The sequence below is a fragment of the Dasypus novemcinctus genome, chromosome X, assembly GCF_030445035.2.
Source record: "Dasypus novemcinctus isolate mDasNov1 chromosome X, mDasNov1.1.hap2, whole genome shotgun sequence".
NCBI lineage: Eukaryota > Metazoa > Chordata > Mammalia > Cingulata > Dasypodidae > Dasypus > Dasypus novemcinctus.
In genome coordinates this window covers 13,219,051-13,238,937 of record NC_080704.1, presented here as the reverse complement: position 1 = coordinate 13,238,937, position 19,887 = coordinate 13,219,051, and the positions used below count along the sequence as shown (strand labels likewise).

The 19,887-nt window shown below is 41.7% G+C and overlaps 1 protein-coding gene across 1 annotated transcript in view; it reads left to right on the top strand.

Annotated features, from left to right (window-relative positions):
* Positions 1-19,887, top strand: part of ARHGAP6 (Rho GTPase activating protein 6) — a 535,211-nt gene that overhangs the window by 149,546 nt on the left and 365,778 nt on the right. The window lies entirely within an intron of this gene.

The window sequence follows — 19,887 nt, the reverse complement described above, 5'->3', positions numbered from 1 at the left end:
AGTAATTTTCAAGAATTTAAACCATCAAGCTTAGACATAGGTGCAGGTAAGGTTCAAAGTATCAGATTCTTTGTACTTTTATTTGTTTGTTTATGTCTCGAAGACTTGGTGGAGAAACTCAAAGTTGAACAGAGCCTTTGGCTTGTACCAGAGACAAAGCCATTAGCATCTAGATCCTGTGCTTTGTCTCATGAAGAGCCTTCTGTAATTGGTTCTAGGTGGGCTGGGGGCCGTCTGGTTAAGGAAGCCCTGGAATTCACAGCTTCATTTCCCATGTGGTCTAATCAAAGCATCCGAAGAATCTACATTCTGTAGATTAAAAGGAAAGGCAACTTCTTACATAGTTTTCTGTGTTTGAAAACCTTGTGGACCTGCTAGGCAACCCTGCTAGTAAAACGCAGGCAGTGAAATGTGAGGATCAGCAGAGCCTACGTCATTCCCAGGCTGACTCAGATGTGTGCCTGAATGGAATGGGAAGATGTGCCCTAGATAAGCTAGACTTCAATCATGCTGTTCCATCTCACTGTGCTGTAAGGTTAGCAAATATTTCATGTAAACGTGTCCCAGAAAGACACAAACAACACTGTCTATCTGTAAAAGAAATAGCTCAATAAGCCACCTCTTCTCAAACAAGGCTTCAGAATTTGGGGTCCTGGTTCTGCAGTGCTTCCTCATCCAAGGATATGACTCTTTCTACTGAGCCTCCTGAAAGAAATCCAGCAACACTTAATAAAATCTTTAATAGAAATTATGAACTGAAGTAAAACTCATATCCAAAAATCCCAAAGGCTTTTGTGCCTCATGATCACACATATTCATCTAATATAGAATTGCCAGATTTAGCACAGGGAAATATAGGATGCCCAGCTGAATCTGAATTTCAGATAAACAAGGGTTTTTTAGTATAAGTGTATCCCATGCCACATTTGGTATTTAGTTATAAGTATGTACCATGAACTACTTTGGAAAAGATCACAATTGACAATGAACTTGTGAATTCCAGGGTTTCTCAAAAACATACTGCCCCCATCCCATCTAAAACCATGCAATTTTTGGGTTATACTTATACTAAAAACAGTCCTTATTTATCTGATATTCAAATTTACCTGGGTGGTCTGTATTTTTCCTGGCACTAATCTAGTGTCATTCATAAGAAGATGTGGGACTAGGTGAAAAGATGCAGTAGAAGAGCAGTTAAGCTGTCATGTATTGAGTATTCACTGGCTACCAGGTTCTGAATTGAGAGCCTTATACATGTATCTCATTTAAACTTCACAACACTCATAAATATTCATATCATTTAAAATAAAACTCCCCTGCAATGATTGGTTTAGAGAGCAAAACGGGTGCCCGCAGGTTTTCTCCCAGAAGAGGAAGCTGGTGCTTCCGTCCTCTCCCACCGTCTTTAGGGTGCTTGTTAATCAGGAATTCAGCAGGACCCTGTTGGACCATCCTGGCTAGCTTCTCCCACCTCCCCCATAAGGGTTCAGATCTCTGCTTTTTCCTCGTGGAGGCCCTGAGACCCTTCTGCACCCCCAGTCGTGATGTCGTGGAGCCCAGGGCAGGAGTCATCAAGGGCCTGCCGGCCTGCCTTGCTCTGCCCACCAGAGCCGCTCCCCACTTCCTCGCAGATCCCAAGTTGAGGGAGTGGTGTCCGGGCAGGGAAGGTCAATGTCATTGACAGTTTGCCAATTGGAGGCTCCCAGAAGTGCTGCCTCATGTGTTGGTTAGGAGGGCTGCCCCGCCCCACCCCTGGGGAGCACCTCTCTATCTCCCAGGGTTGTCAGGCTCAGGGCCCTCTAATCATGGGTTGGTGCAGGGGCCCTGGCTGCTCTAGCTAAACCCACCTTCCTTGCCCTTTGGGTGGGCTGACTCTGAGTCCAGCCCTGCACAGTCTTCCAGAGATCCCCAGCAGGACTGAGCCCCAGTTGCCCACTGCGGTTACCTGCTCATGAATGTACTCTACAGTGACCACCTGCTCTTCCCTGGCTCACTTCTTCCTCCCCTCCCAGTGCATCCTGGCACCTTGCCCCAGTTCAATGACTTGCATTCAAATTCTTGTCTCACTGTCTGCTTCTGGGAGAAACCAATGTTAAGATGTGGACTGAGATTTCTCAGATTTTAGAACTCTGCCCTACATACCAATACTAGAAAAGGATAGCCCTCGGATTTCTTTTTCTGAGGGCTACTCTGTGCTTTGAGAATAAGTGCAGCCTTTTCAGAGTGAGTAGGTTGGTGAGCCTGGTTAGTATCAATTCTTGACAGAGGGGCCCATCTAGTTACTAACAACATGTGTAAATAGAGCCTGATGTCAATTAATTATTCTTGGGTAGGTTTTTTTCCTCTCTAAATTTTGGTCATTGTAAATTAAAGAATTGACAGATCATTATATACAGTACATGGTGAATAATTGCTATCCTTTAGTCCCTCTCTCCTAGCATCTCTTTTTGGGCATGTTCTTTTAAACTAAGATAAATTAGATATTTCTTTTAGTGAGTAAGTCATCGAATAATAAACAGAACAACATATCCACTCTGCAAATGACCTCAGTCTCATGCCAGGCAAGTAGAATTGGCCGGGAGTTAGGAGCCTTGATTGTTGTATGACCTTGGGAAAGTCCTGTAATGTCTTGCAGTCCTCTTTTCCTCAGAGACCAGATGATTTCTAAGAATCCAGTCACCCATACATCTATGATCCCTTCCAACAGTATAAGTCCTAGTGTAATAGCAGATTTGAAAGGGATCCTTAATCATGGGCAGACTTCAACATTTCAAGATTCTCTCTTCAGTGACCCCTAAAAAGAGATATGAGTGCAGCATCTTGAATGCCTGTGAAGATGGGTATATTGGTGAAGGTAGGCTAGATCAGTGATCCTCAACCAGGGTAATTTTATTCTGCAGGTGAGATTTGGCAATGTCTGGAGACGTTTTTGATTGTCACAATTGGGGGTGTGTGTAAGTGGCATCTAGTGGCTAGAGATGCTGCTAAACCACCCCTAATGCACACGACAGGCCCCCACAACCAAGAATTACCTGGCCCAAAATGTCAATAGTGCTAAGGTTGAGAAACCCTAGACCAAAGCATCTGTTGGCTCAATACAATAGAGATTTATTTCTTACATATATAGCAGTCAAGAGTAGTTCAAGCAGCAAATTGAAGAGATGTGGTGTCCATAGGAAAAGTCCATGACCTGTGATGTTTTCCCCAGGGTAACTGATGAATTTCTCTAACTATTAATGAAAATTGCAAAGACAAGAGGAAAAATTGGTTTAGGTTGGTGTGTGGATGACTGAGTGAGATAGATGATGATGGTTTCTGATTGGACAGTTCTGAGTTTAAGGTATTTGGGGGAAGGATATTATCCTGAAGGTGCCAAACCAAACTCATGGGTTTGGAGCTTAGGAGAAGGATGAGAGCATTTGGACACTCTCCTCATAGACATCAGAGTTGAGTCTGTGGAAGTGGATAAAATTCAGGATAGTGAAGAAAACAGAAAGAGAAGATAAGCCCCAAAGTAGCATTTGGTGGGTTCAATTGTGTTATTAGCCCCAATTCATCACCCATTCCTGCATCCACATCTCTTTTTCATGTAGACTTTCTGTGCACTAAAGGGTAGAGTCTAATTCCCTGTGCTCTGGTTTGTTATGGCCAATAGAAAAAGGTGAAAATGATTGAGCCTAAGAAATCTTGTACATGTCTGCTTGCTCAGTTGAGATCTTGAAGAAGAGCACACCTGAGCTTGTCCAGATGGAGGATGAACAGCACAGGGAGCAGTGCCGACTTTTGAGCAGCCAGCCTTAGTCTATCCAGAGACTCAGGAGCTAACTCAGTGCCTATTGTTATATTTGTGTGCCTCTGAGATTCTGTGATTTCCTGGTTGTTTTTATAGTGTGGATTCGGAGTTCTGGAGAAAGGACTGGGGGTAGGCATTGAAGATCATCTTCCTAGAAATGATAGCTGAAGATGTGAAAGCTGATAGAAGCCCTGCTTGGGACTATCACCTGGGAATGCCTACATTTAAGGTTCTAGAGGAAGAACCAGAGAAGGTCACAGCGAAAAGGGCTAGAGTGCAAAAGGAGAGGACAAGGCTAGCATAGATTTTGGACTCAGGAAACCTCCAAGTCATGTCTTTACCACTTTCTAACAGTGCGACCTTGAGCAAAGTATTTAAACTCCCAGGACCTCATGTGTAAAATGGAGGAAAAGAAGAAGACCTATCTTGAAGATTACCGGGAAGAATAAAGAAACTTACCATATAACCTAATAAATCTAATCTAATAGAATGCTTGGAAAATGTTAGCTATTATCTAAGAAGCATACAATAATTACAATAACTAACACATGCATACTCAGGGTCAGATATCCGAAAGGTCTTTTAAGTAAAAAACAGTCCTTTTCCAAATCAAAGACAAAAACATTTCAGTGAAAGGAAACATGTGAAATATAACTTGTGGGAAACAATGGGTGCTAAACTAGATTCTCAAATGGTGAGTACTAGATCTGAGATATAGTAAATGCTCAATAAATGCTTTTGCAAATGAAAACGTGTGAGTGTCGAGTGAGTTCTGAGTTCCTCCAGAAACAGGTTTGGAAATCACCGCCCTAGACTGAGATGACACTTTGAGAGTCTGTGTCTGCTCATGGACAGTCAACTTTAACAGGATAATTGTTGGTTTCCATGGGGATTTCATTTGTGGGGGTTGCCTGGCAATGCAAAGACTCATGGGATCTTTTGACTCTGTTGCAGTCTTCATTTCTTGTTTTAGAACTATCAGTAAAATTTCATGAGTTATATGAGGTTTTGAGATAAAACTCAACTAAACTTTAGAGAGTGTTTTGAGCCAATGAATTGTTTACTGCTGGTAGAGGGGAACAGATCTCTTCCAGCATTAAGTTGTATGAATCATTTATAATAAACAAGAAAATGATTTTGTGCCCACGACAATGACAAATTTGGTCTTTTTAATACAAAATATGTTTTAAAAGAAAAAATAACAAAAGAGAAACATTTAGAAGGCAAGTGCCCAAACATTATTTTTAAAGATATAATTTACCATGTTCTGTATTTTCAGCCAAGTTCTTAAATGTGACCAAGAGTGTTAAGGGGAACTCTTGGTTGTTAAAAAAAAGGTGGGGGTAGGCATGTTTTTATCCCTCAATAAATTTATAATATATATTTCTACTCAAACTGATTTGAAGAAGTCAAAATAAAGCTCCTCAGTATGATAGTGTGCTTGGCCCAGGGCCTTGGATATGACTGCATCAGAGTACAGCTTTTTCTTCTTCGTTAAAGAATTAGTAGAAGGTTTTGTAGTTATTTTGGAAACTTCTCTGTCCTTTTAGTGACCTATAAACCAGCATTTTATTTTCTGACAGATATCATCTTCTTACCATGTAAAACATGGGTCCTGCTTTTAAGGAAATTATAATAGGACAGGAAAAAGGGATCTGAAGCAATAGGAGGCAATCTAGGATGGCATGGATCCCACCATTCTCTTTCAGATTCATGGCAGACATCACTAATTGAGCACAACACACTGCTGCTGACCCCGTATACAGCCTCACCTTTTCAACGCCATGCTCCAGGCAGCTTCTTTCAATCAGTTATAGTTTGCCTGTGAGATGAAACCAATATTTTGGCCCATATTAGATAACTTTATGGTTCCAGGAGTTTTTAGAAGGGAGAAATCAATGAGAAATCCCCCACCATCAAAGAAATCCTCATGAGAGTGACGGGTAGGAGCACATACACAGAGATGGAAATGTATGTGGTGTGTATGTGTAAGTGTGTACAGTGCATAAGCAAATGGGAAGAGGGCAATATTCAGGCAACTCGCTTGTTGTATTGAGTGGTAATTTTAAAGAGCACTGGAAAGCAAGAGTGAGTCAAATTAAGAAGATATTGAAAATCATCTAGAAAACTTTGGGTTTTTATGGTAAAAATGGAGAACTGTTTGATATACTAGAAGAGAGAAATCTGTGCAAACTAAATGGATCAGCATTAGGGCATATTAAGCAGTAGAGGTCAGTGTGGTTCCTAACAAAGGTGATTTTGTTGCAACCTCCTAGTAAATCATAATCTCCTTGAAGGTAGCCTTGAGTGCCTTGCCTACATTCCAGCAGGAATAAATGGATATATGGGAAGAGAGAAAGTGAGAACAAAATATGTGTGTGTATAATGGTATTATATTGTTTGTGTGTTTTGCTGGGGGTTCCTGGAGGAGGAAATGATGATTTAAGATTTAGAACTTGATGAAGCTTCAGTAAATATTAATGAAATTTAAAAATGGTTAAATATTCATACAGAGTTGGACCCAAAGTACTTAGATAAGGATGTACCATCAACGCTGCAGTTTTGGAGGTAATCATTGGTTGAATGAATTTCACTGCTATATCCCTAGAGCTTGCTTCCCTGTCTAGCACAGAATAGATGATGAAGAATAGTTTGTCAAAGGCATGGATCAATGTATATTTGAATATTAGAAATGAGAAAAAGAATAATTTTCCCTCCCATTAGAATGGTGGAAGAAATTATATTTATATGTCTGTGTGTCAGTTGGTTGTTGATGCATAACACACTGCCCCAAAATTCCATGGCTTAAAACAATAAGCATTCATTATTGGTCACATGTGCATGAATCAGCTAGATGGTCCTTTTGTCTCAGCTGGACTCTTTCATGCATCTGTCATCTGCTGTGGGCCCTGTAGTTTACTCTGCTGATCTTGGCTGGTTCTCTCACATGTTTGGAAGTTGGCTGGCTGTAGGCTGATCTAGGTTGTCATGGCTGGGCAACTGGACTCCTTTCCATATGGTTTCTCATCTTCCATCAGACTCTTCTGGTTTTTTTTCATGGTGGGGTCAAGGATCCATGAATGGAAGCCCTCAAGATCCTTTAAGGGCTAGGGCCAAAACTGAAGTGCCATCATTTCTGCCACATTCTGTAGCCAAAGTAAGTCACAGGCCCAACTCCTATTCAAGAGTTGGGAAATAGGTCCATCTCTTCATAAGAGTATTTGTAGAATGATATTGCAGAGGATGTGGATTCAGAGAGGCGAATTGGCACTATCAACAAAATCAATGTACCACAGACTAGAAGGAGGCTGCCATGTAGTGTGAAAAGAGAACTAAGCTTGATGTGTCCACTTTTGAGCATCCTAAACTCCAGGGCAATTAATGATGTTCCCCAAATAATTTCAAGGACATTCATTATTATTCTTCATTAGTGAAGATTTAATTTTTATTTTAATTTCAAAAGCCTGTCTAGTATATTCCCTATACTTAAACAACCAGCAGACTAAAATAATCTCCTGTGTTAGATCCTGGCTTAATTTGCCCTAAATGCATCCTAACCATTTTCATGTCATGGCACATAGAGGAAATAATTGTAGATTTGTGGCACACAAGGGTAAAAGGACAATGCTGCTTGCAGCTGGGGGGACTAGCATTGGGAGATGTTGTCCCCATGTCCCATCTGGCTGCCTGAGGAATGAATTGATCACCATCTCCACCAGCAGAGTGGGCTGCTTAGGATGTTCTGTGATGGATCAAAATATCAACGGATCCAGTGAATCCCTCAGGTTGCTTGCAGGTTCAGGCATAGAAGCTGGCCTGTGGACAGCCAGTCTCATGCACTTTCCATAAGACCATGTTGTCTTCACAGATATATCCCGATCAACACCTATTTATCAAGTACCCGCTGTGTGTATGGCAATGGGCAAGGCACTGGTTGTGGGGGGGATATAGCAGATGTATAAAGCAGGGTCCCAGACCTCCCAGGGGTTAAGGAGGGAACTCTCATGCTCCCACTTCTGTCTCCTCTCTGGGAACAGCATCGTCTGCTATCCAATCTAATGCAATGTAAGGAAACAAGAGCCGATGTCTTCTGGAGGTGCAAGGGTTACATAGGTGTCTTCTTCCTCTCTTTTAGTCACTGCGTTTGGACACAAAGTAATCCACCAAAGTATAGGAAAAATCAAGAATTTACTCAAAAATCTATGGCACTGTGAGGCACTATGAGGCTTATATAGTCCATTCTAATGGATCCTTTGATTCTATACTTTTGTGTTATTTTAAAAAGTGATACAATTATTACTAATTATTTACTGTTTTATTGTAAGGGGAAAACTTCTTACATCTTGATGCACAGCAAACCACTTTTCTCATCTTCCATCAGACTTTCAAGCAGGGTTGACAAACGTTTTCTGTACAGGGCCAGATAGTAAATATTTCCAGCTTTGTGGGCCACGTGGTCTCTGATGCACCTCCTCAACTCTGCCGTCATGGTGTGTCACAAAATAATCTTTTCTTCTTCTTCTTCTAGTCCTTTAAAATTTAAAAGCCATAATTAGCTCACTGGTGGCTGAGTGAGTGGTGACCGGATTTGTCATGCAGACCATAACTGCCATCTCCTGGTTTAAAACAACTGCCATTATCACTCAACAGTCTTCAGCCATTGTAGGTTTGGACCCAGGTAATTCTGCTTCAGGTTCTGGATCCAATTGGTCTTGGCATCTCATGGAGGTAGAGGCCAACCCAATATGTTCATTCTGGGTCCCAAGCTGAGTGGCAGCTGCTACCCTGGGGAGGCTCTTTTCAAGCCCACGGCAGACACATAAGAAATCAAGGCCACCAGGTGATTAGCTGCATCATGTCAGCCAACATTCCATTGGCCAGAGCAAGTCGTGTGCCAGATCCAGAGTCAACAGGCAGAGAAATATATCCTTTAGGGGAGGAACTACAATGGGTGTTGATTCAGGGAGGGGTAAAACACTGGGGCCATTAGTGTAATATTTCACCCTCACCTTCCCTTTCCTTTACTGAAAAATTTAGTAATCTCTGTCTTACTTTTCCTCAAACCTTTTTCAAGACAGGAAAAGAAGGGAATTAAATAATCCATCTTAGATTTATTTTTTTCAGGAGAGAATAGCTTCCTACAACTATTGCTCTTAGTCATTTGCAGAAAAATGCCATTTATAATTTTGCCCTCATTTGATATCTCTTTTACGGGAAAGTACACATGACTGGGCATTCCAGGGCTTAATCTGATATGCTAAAGGTCAGCCGAATGTTTTCCGTGAGAGAATTCCGCACCATCAACTGCTGTCTGTGAATATCCTTTGTTTAGCATCTGAAGGTTCCTTGTTGCCCAAGAGGTCCACTCGTTTCGCACACAGGGAGGTGAGAGGAGTTTATTCCTGGAAGTGGGGCCCATGAAAGCACTGGACCCTTTCCTAACGATGGCTCTGCTCACGTCAGCCACAGAGCACTGTTTAACATAGCTTTTCTTGCCTTTAGCCACATTCTTTCCACTTCACCATTTGTTGATGCAACTTTTAACACAGGACAGAGTGTCTTATGTTTTTCTAACCTTTCTCACTTTCTGGATTTCTTTTCTGATAACCTTCTGGATTTTAGACTTATGACTTGAAATTCCTGAATAGAACATTTCTCAAAACAACTCTTCTTTTTTTTTTTCAAGCATGCACCCTGAATTTTCAAGGTAATAAATCAATGAACAGTCATCTCCCTGCAGGGAAACATCAGGAAAGACTGAGAATGGACACAGTCCACCTGCCAGGTGGGAGGATGGGGCAGAGTGGGGAGGGGCACTTAGCTTTTGCAGAACCTCAGCGCTTGCATCTGAAAATAGTGGATGATCTCGAAGTCACTTCCAATTCTAAATGCATGTGATTCTGAGGTTCCACAAATAGCCCAAAACCAGAGTGCTGCATAGTATGTGACGTATTTTTCCAAAGGTATTCCTATTTCCTAGACTTAGGCTATATTATATGTTGGACTAAAAAATTATTTTTGAGTCCCAGACTCCCTGCTTCTTGTCTAACTACATTCCTCCCTGGTTCTAGGTACAAAAATCTCAAATTTTATTTTGTTTAGTTGAGTAAGATGGCATGAGACTTTGAGGAGCTCTTTAATATATAATGAGTGGCAAAGAAATAATTTTGGGAAACAGTCACAGCATGGAGAAGTCTGTTAACGGGCATTGTAGGGGATGAGATATGTTGATTTAAAAGCTCTCATGGAGTTATGATCCATACTGTAAGTAGATCCCTGCTTTGCAGAGGATTCGAATCGAAAGCATAAACTATCTCTCAAACTCAGATGCATATAATTGAATTTTTTCTTGATGATTCCAATGCCGTGGGATGTCATGGTTATCACTATGCTGGCAAACCATGGAGGTTCTTGTAAATAGAGATAACTGGATGACAAAATGCCAAATCATGATGAGAGCAGCCTACTGTTTGCATGTGTGATGTGTGTGTCTTTGTGTGTATGTGTAATAACATGAGTTGGCTGGGACATGGGGCATATTTGGAATTTCAGCAGTATTTGCTGTCAGTGAAGATGATGGGAAGCTGAGATGTGAAGGGATGGTTTCTGAGAAAATGATAATAAACAGGTTATATTTCCAAGTCCAGGGGCCACGGCAAGTACTGGAGACACATGGGGGAGACCAGCTAGTGGAGAGGAATGCATGTCCTGCATAAGAACAGCCAGTCCCTGGGGGAAGTGAGACAGGCAGGCTAGCAGGACATGAGTGAAGTGCCTGCAGCTGGATCATGGCTCCATTCCTAGAAGGAAACATCAAGACAAACTTAAGGTGGAAATCCTATAGCCTTGGTGGGGGTGAGTGACTACTTGGGTTGGGGAATGGGGCAAGCCTGCACATCTGAGATCACCAGGGAATCTAATACCCAATAGCCCCCCAGGGTTGCATGACAAAGTACAAGACACCTAGTTAAATTTTAATTTCAGAAGTACAAGAATTTTTTTCAGTATAAGTATGTCCCAAATATTGTATGAGACACACTTACACTAAAAATGTCATTGCTTAGCTGAAATTAAAATTGAACTGTGGGTCCTGTATTGTATTCACTAAATCTGGCAACCCTACCTACCCATCCCCATACTAGGTAAACACCTTGTACTTATCTATTTATTTGGTGATTCCTTCATTTAGCAACTGCCTCCCCTACTAGACACCAAGCTCCATGAGGGTGGTTTGATTATTGACATATCTCCAGGGCAAGCATGTAGGAGGGTTTGACATTATTGATGAATTCCAAAAATAAATATTGGATTATGTTTGTAAACTGATCCCCTCTGAGCATATTAGATTATATTGGATTCAGAAGTATACTTGATTAAGTAATCAGGTAAACCTCTTGTGCAAGTAGGGTGTTTGATGCCCACCCCTTGGTGGGTGGGGACTCATGGATAAAAGGCATGGCAAAAGACAGAGTTGTGCATTCTTAATGTTGGAGTTTTGATGTTGGAGTTTGATGCTGAAGCCTTAAGCTGGAGCCCCGGGAAGTAAGCTCACAGAGGAAACAGAAGCAAGCCTCAGAAAGCGAGGAACGCTGAGCTCAGGAAAAAGAAGCCTGAGGAAGGGAGGAACTCTGGAAGCCTGAACCCTCATAGGCATTGGCAGCCATCTTGCTCCAACACGTGGAAATAAGACTGATGAGGGAAGTAACTTAGGCTTTATGGCCTGGTATCTGTAAGCTCCTAACCCAAATAAATACCCTTAATAAAAACCAACCAATTTCTGGTATTTTGCATCAGTACCCCTTTGGCTGACTAATATAGAGGAATTCAGGAAATATTTGTTGAATGAGTGAATACTAACCTTATTAGCAATGGGAATTAATTGCACGGCCCACTGGATGGTCTCTGCAACTTCTGGCAAAACTGCTCCATAATAAGGGCCAGAGCCTACAGAGGGTTTTGTCAGTAGCAGCATCTCCAGAGAATTGGCAAAGGGTCAAGGCAGGGGCTGAAATTGCCCTTACTTTATCGTCATTCTCATTGTTAAATAAATTCTCTTAAGCAAACTGTGTTGACATAGCACTGGAAATGTCGCATTCTAGAACAAATCTAGCGCAAGAATCTTTTCCTTTTTGATCTGGATCATTTTTACAGCTCCGACTGTGGTCAGACTCCTTTTTTAATTTCAAAAACGTCAAGAGAGGCAGCAGGGAGGCTGAGAGTGGAGGTGCTGGGGGCAGCTTGCCCAGGGAGATTGGGTCATTGCTTTCCTTCCAACTGGCTGTATGAGCTGTCAGGTTGCTTGAGTTCTCTGAGCCTTGTCTGTAAAATGGGGGGAATGATCACATCGCTCTCCTAAGATTGTTGTGTGGAAATGAGTGAATATTTGTAAAGCTCCTACCCCAGTGTCCAACGTACAGTGAGGCTAATCTCTTTGTTTGCCAAATAAAATAAAAATGAGTGCCAAGAGCTATACAAATGCATTCATAAAAAAGGTGAAGGGAGCGAACATTTGGGGTTTACATGGTAACATGCATGTGGGGTAAGAGGGGGTTCTGTGCAAACATTGCTATTTCTCCCACCAAGACTGGACTCGGTGGAAACATGAGAGAGGCAAGGTAGGGGTGGGGGCAGGTGGTGCAGACATCTGGGTCGTAGCTCTGCCTTTGCCACTGGCTGCCTGTGAGCCAGCAAGTCACCTACCCTCTCTGAGATCTACTTCCTCATCTGTCTAGAAACAGTTTGACTAGATCTCTATCGTGGTTTGTTCCAGGACTGGAAAAGGAAGTTCTTTTGTGATCCTAAAAGCACATTGGTTCTTGTTGGTTATGGCTGAAAAGAAAGGCTCTTACTTAAATGGCAGGCAAGTAATAAATGATCCCAGCTATTTCAAGGGGTAGTGAAAGGGGAGAATGAGAGAAAATCTAAAGAGGTGCTGGTACCTGAAAGCTTGAAGTAATTTTTCAAAGATGGTTTCTGTGCTGAGCATTGGGCACTGGAGAGAATAATTTGTAAATCTTCAGAATTTGTCTAAGGGCATCTTTGTGACTACTCTTGAGAGAAGACTTCCTAACAGAACTCTGTGTATTCAAACAGTTGAAGACTGGGGAAATGGTGGCCACCCACAGAGAGTGAAAGAACTTGGCCTGGAGACATTTTGAAGGGTGATTGGGTAACACTCCTGCTCATTCCATGCCAGCCTGCTGCCTTTTATGGTGGCATTTGCTGGGGGGCCTTCCAGCTGCAGGACTTCCTGAGGATTCGTGGGTCTTCTGGGTGACTCCCCAGGCTGTGGCTGCAGTGGTAGGACACCTGGTGGCTCAGGTGGGTTAGATGGCATGGTCGTCCATGCTTCATTCAGATGCGGAAGTGAGCAGCAGAAAGGGGTACCTAGACCAGGGTCACTTAACCAAATCACTACAAACATTTGGGGGCTGGACAATTCTTTATGTCCTAGGGACTCTCCTATGCATTGTGTGGTATTGAGCAACATCCCTGGTTTCTACCCACTGGATGCCAGTAGCACCCCCCCCCAACCCCAGTTGTGACAACCAAAACTGTCTCCAGTTATCACCAAATGTCTCCTGGGGTGCACAGTTGCCCCCCACTTGTGAAGTGCTGCTCTAAACTGAGACCTGCTCTATCATTAAGTGGCAGAATGACTTTAGGGTCTCTCTTCAACCTTGTGCCTTCTGGCTAAGCCAGCCAATTGGTGTGCATGTGTGTTTCTCATTTAGTTAAAGACCTACTTCTTCATCATCACTCAGTGCTGCTGAAGGATGTGGCTGTTTTTCAATTTTTTAATGAATACTTTGGATTGCATCTTGTTTAATAGCAACTTGGTGAGCAAGTTTAGGGATGGGGACTTAAAATAGACATATTTATTTATACATTTAAGACAACGGTTCAGTTCTCAACTGGGGATGATTGTGTCCCCCAGGGAACACTTGACTATGTCTGCAGACACTTCTGGTGGTCGCACCTGGGAGAGAGGGGAGTTGCTACTGGCCTATGGTGGATAGAGGCCAGGGATGCTGCAAAAATCTTACAACAAAGAACTATCCAGCCCCAGTTGTCAACAGTGCCAAGTTTCAGAAACCCTGATTTAAGGTATATGTTCTACCTTTTTTCCATAGACTATGAGCAGGTGAAGAAATTAAACATAATAAAAGGGGGCAATTAGCAATAAAACTGGAACTGCAATTTAATAAAAGGAGCAGAAACATAAATGTCCCTGGGGGCCTGAAGGGACTTAATCATTAAAATTGAACAGTGATTGAATTCTGAATTTCCTAACAAATGAGAAACAAAGAAATGAAGAAACAGCTCTTGGCTTCCCCAAAGCAAGCCTTAATTTATACGTTTATCAAAAAACAAAGATAACTTGTATTTTCCCTGGCACTGAATTCAAAGAGGAATTTGTCTCATGGCTTTATATATGTAACATTGTATAATAGAACAGAGATTTCCAACTGTGGTTTTGCAAAAGACACAAATTGTGTGTCTCTGTGTATGCACATGGGCAAATGGATGTTTCTGGTCTTGATCCTTTACTAAAAAACAAAAATAACAGAGGGCATGACATTAGGTCTTGTGAAATTAAAGGCATTTCTTTGAGGAGCTGAACTAATATGATTCAGTGACTGCCCTTGCTTGTGATCTAACAAATAAAGGGTGGAGTCTCTAAGGATCCAAGAAGGAGAGATGGGTGATATTTCCATCAGACTCTGGGAATCTCTCTCTGCCTTATCAAATATCTTCTTTGAGAGTCTTTGGCAAAGACTCAAAGTAATCAACTCATGGTGGAATTTTCTGATGAGCTCCCAAAGCGCCTGGGCTCATCTAATAGTGTTTATTATTGGTCTCCTTTGGATCAGCCAGTGTGTTAGGCTTTGGACCCCCAAAGAAGATTAAAATTTAGTCCCTGCCCTCAAGTAGCAAAGAGTCTAGCCCAGGCAGGAAGATATATAAATAGTTACGAATAGTATTCATTGGAGAAGGGTGAGCAGTATACCATGAGAACTCAGAGGAGGAAGAGATTCATTCTGTCCTGGGGCCTTAGGGAAAGGTTTGGTGAGGAAGTGGAATTGGACCTGTGTGGGTTATTGAAGAAGTTCTCATGGGCATAATTTGTAAATTTTTATTGATGTAGAGCACACAGGCAGAAAAGTGTACAAATAATAATTTACACCTCTACCCATTTTCACAAAATGGACCCATCCTTATAGCCAGCATCCAGGTAAAGATAAAGAATATCACCATAAACTGAACCCCAGAAAACCCTCCTGCCCCCTCTCCAGGTACTCTCTGCCACACCCACCATAGTTCACCACTGCCCTGACTTCTAATCACATAGATCAGGTTTGCCTGTTTTTGAACCTTATATTAATATAAATGTAATCACACATTACGTATTATTTTGCATTGGACTTTTTGTAAAAGATTTATTTTATTTAATTTATCTCCCCCCCACCACCAGATTGCTGCATGTAGTTGTAATTCACTCATTTTCATTGCTGTGTAGTAGTCTCTTGTATGAATATACTATAGTTCGTTTATCCTACCGTTGAATAACATTGTGATTGTTCCAAGTTTGGGGCTATAACAAGTCATGCTTCTATGTACATTCTTGTACACATTTTTTAGTGAACATAGTTACATATCGCCATGCCTATATTCCTAGAAATGGAATTGCTGAGGCTTTGAGCATGCGTGTGTGTTAGATATGTGTGTGTTCAGCCTTAGTTTCCAACCCAATTGTACAAATTTACTATTTCATTGATAATGCATTAGAGCAGGAGGCTTCAAACTATGGCCCATGTGCCCATTTTTGTAAATAAAGTTTAATGGGAACACAGTTGTGTCTATTTTCTATGCCTGCTTTCATGCCAGTGCCATGTGAGTCGTCACAACAGAGACCATATGGCCCACCAAGCCAAAAGTATTTACTTTCTGCTTCTTTATAGAAGGTTTCTGGTTCCTTGCCACCACTTGCACTCTCTGTGCTTTCATGTTAGCTGTTCTTATGGCTGTTTCATAGTAACATGTTATGGTATTAGCATGCACTTTCCTTGACATCTTCATATACATTAGATTTGAGGCTTACAGGACAGAGCTGCCACTGCTTGGTTGAACATTGAAGCCAACTTGAGGTTTTGCACACCACCACCCCCCCAACCCAAATAGATTTGATTATTTTGTGTGATTTTTCTAAATGGCATGCTAATAATTTCATTTTGAAATAAATACTTCTTCTTGCTTCTTTTTTTTCTCCCCCTCCATCCCCTGTTGTTTGGCTCTCTGTGTCCATTCACTGTGTGACCTTCTGTGTCTGTTTCTTTTTGTCTTCTCTTCTCATTTTCTCTTCCAGCCTTCATCAGGATTTGATCCCGGAGATCTCTGATGTAGAAGAGAGTTTCCCTGTCGCTTGTGCCACCTCAGTTCCTGATTTCTGTTGCATCTCACCTTGACTCTCCTCTGTGTGTCTCTCTTGTTGTGTCATCATCTTGCTGCATTGCTTGCTGTGCAGGCATGCCTTTACCAGGAGGCCCCGGGGATCAAACCCAGGTCCTCCCATGTGGTAGATGGAAACCCAATCACTTGAGCCACATCCTCCTTCCTTTTCTTGCTTCTGAATATTAGGTTTGGGGACTTAAGGAAGAGCTTTAAAAACATGCTTTGGAAAAGGGTAGTTTGTTCTCAATGCGATGCAGAGTGGAAGCAAGTTAGTGAGCTGCTTGGGAGAAGTACAGACAGAGTGGGAGCCTCCACTGGTTGATGAGGTGGGAAGATGATAGAGGGTCTTGGGAGGTGCTTTCCAAACAAAGGAAGGACCCAATAAACATTTATCAATTAAATAATCGTAGGAAAAGGTGAGCCAGGTGACTCTTAATGCCTTTTTGAGTTCTTTCATTCTATCAATTCCCAGAGAAGTTTTTACATATGACTAGACACTTTTATCCCTTTCTTAGATACCCTCCTGTGCTAAAGACTTTGTGAAGAAATAGCAATACTCTTCTAATAAGAAAAATAAGTGTGGTATATTGAATTATGTATGCCAGTTTAGAAATGTTCCTCTTAATTTGCATTACTATGTGTGTGGACCATTGTAAACAAGACCTCTGGAAGATGTTATTTTTAGTTAAGACAAGGCCCCACTGAATGAGGGTGGCTCTTAATCCATATTGCTGGAGGCCTTATAAAGAGAAGAAAGCGGAAACCAGAAGTTGGAAAAGGCCACATAGGAAGAAGCCGAAAGTCAGCAGAAACCGGAAGAGCCAAGGAAAGGTGAGGTATCCCCATGTGATAGGAGGCAGAGCGCAAGCCAGGGAGAAGCCCAAGGGTTGCCAGCAACCAGGACCAGAACGCTACAAACTCCTGGAAAAAGCAAGCCTTGCCGATATCTTGATTTTGGACTCTTAATCTCAAAACCATGAGCCAATAAATTCCTGTTGTTTAAATTAACCCACTGTGTGGTATTTGTCACAGCAGCCTAACAAACTAAGACAATAAGCAAATAATCAAAATAATCCACAACAAGTCAGGCATCTGAATCTGTCTTTAAGAAGAAAGCTGGTGTGGAAACACATAAAACTGCAGAATACAGCTCAAAAAGTTCTCGCGCCTCGAGATTGTTTCCAGCTGAAGTCACACTTGGCAAAACCAGATGCCTCAGAATGTAAAGATGGCCCTTGTCCAGGGGCAGACCTCTGTGTGGCTCTTTCCTCTTTCCATTTGCATCCAGCAGCGCCTGGGAGAGGCTGGGCTGAGTGCCTTCAGGCATAAGAATGAGATGGAAGAAAATGAGAGAGCATTACCACCGGGAGGAGAGGTCAGAGAACCTGGAGCCGAGGGTAGCAAGGAGATGTAAGAAACTGAAGCATTTTATAAATACCTAAAAGCCAGGGAAACCTTTTGCCCTCTGGACAAAGAATTACTGGGGAAAAATTCTGAGGATCTATGAAGGGAGAATCTTGAAGGGAAAATGAGAGGGAGACTATGGAGACGCCATTTTAAGAAAGGAAAGGAATGGAGAAGCACTGAACTACTATTTTGAAGATAAATGAATTATATAGGAAAAAAAAGTCCTTTGTTGTGCTTAGAAGGAAGAAAAACCAGGCTTGCTTGCTGAAGTTGAGAAAACAGTTTCATCAACGTAAACTTTGCAAATATTTTCAGATCCAACGCATGACTGAGGCCCTGAATTTAACTGTAAACACCAAGATTATGTCTACACACAAAAGTTGGCTTGACTCAGGGTATTAGAGACGGGTGTAGGGGGGTTTAAGTCAATAAAACGTATTTTTAAAGTGCCAAGTACCTGGTTTGTCTGCATGTTTTTGTTTTCATTTGTTTTGGCATCCTGTAGGCACAGCCTGAGAGTATTACAACAGAAGCGTCTCATTCCAGGATGTTGTTTTAATTTCTGGGCCAGGGAAAGGGAGAAGAGCTTTCCTAGATATAACTTAGTAGACAGGTGCCCCAGGTCCTTAAAATCTTTATCTGAAGATGCCTGAGAACCCACTTCATTGCAACTTAGTTTATTCATTCTAAAATGCTTCCCAGAGAATGGCCCTTTACAAAATGGTTTCAAAACATGGAGTCACCTTTTCTTTGTGTGCATAATTGCTTTATTTCAACAGCAACAAAATAGTCTTTGAGGACTGGGAATGTCTTATCCTTTCTAAATTCCTCCTCCTTCAAAGTAGGAGAAAGAGGGTCTTATGACCACTAGTCTGAGGAGATACACATCTATGGCAGAAAAAACAGGGTTTTGAATATGGGCTACCCCAAAAGTCTTCAAAGTAGGCACTCCACATTGCAGGCCGATGTGTGATAGAATTGCTTTCCACTAGGCAGCCCTGTCCTGCTTCCAGGAAAAGGGCAGAGGGATTTGATGGGTGATGAATCTCTGGTATTTTGCTCCACTCCATTGGACCCACCTGCTGATACGTGTATAAACCCAAACAAATAAACACTTTAAATAGAGCAATAAATGCATCTCACATTAGCATTATTAATTTAATGTAGCAGATGATTTAATTTTGCTAAAAGGATGATGAAATTATGCTAGAAAAAACAGAAGACTTGTGTCCAATTCCATGCTTTGATTTCAACAGTGCAAATCTATAAAATGTTTGTTTAAGAATGCTGTAAAAATGGTATTAATAAGTACAGTATATATTTTTTGATTAGTTCAAGATAATCAAAATGCATTCAACCAAAATGAATCACCCTCAAATGTCAATGCTAATGAGAAGCACATAATAATTCTTTAAATCTGTCTCATTTATTTGAATATAAAGTTAGCACAATGGCTTTTTTTTTGGAATCTCATAAGAGCAAATTATAACAATAAACCTTATAGTGAGCAGTATTTCATTATTATGCTAACAAAATATTATAAGTACAGAAAGAGAGGATCTACACCAGAAATCTCCCTGTCTATCAGTCAGGCTGCTTTTGGCTACAAGTAACTGTGTATGTGATTAAACAGTAAGGACACTTGTTATCTCACATAGGTATTATATTAGTTATCTATTAGTATGTAACAAATTTCCAAAAACTTAGTGGCTTAAAACATCACACAATTATTGTCTTAGCTTAGCTGCTTCCAATGCTTCCTGGCCTTTCACAAGGTGACAACCAAGGTCTCAGTCAGGGCTGGGCTCTCATCTGAAGACTCAGCTGGGGAAGGATCTTCCAAGCCCACTCTGGTTATTGGATGAACTCTGTTTCTCCAGGGCTCTTTGACTGAGGGCCTCACTTCCTCATTGGCTGTTGGCTGAACACCACCCTCAGATCCTTGCCACATGGGCCTCTCCAACATGGCTTTTTACTTCAGCAAATTATGCAAGCTGAGAAGGCAAGAGAGAGTCTGTTAGCAAGACAAAAGTGGCAGTCTTATGGAGCCTAATTGTAAGAGTGACAACTCATCACCTTTGCTGTATTCTTTTGATTAGAAGCATGTCACTAGGCCAGTCCATCCTCAAGGGGAGGGAATTATTCAAAGGCATAAATACCAGGAAGAGTGTTGGGGGCTACCACAAAGTCAGCATACCAGAAGCTACACCTGCAGCAGCATCCCAAGGTCAGTT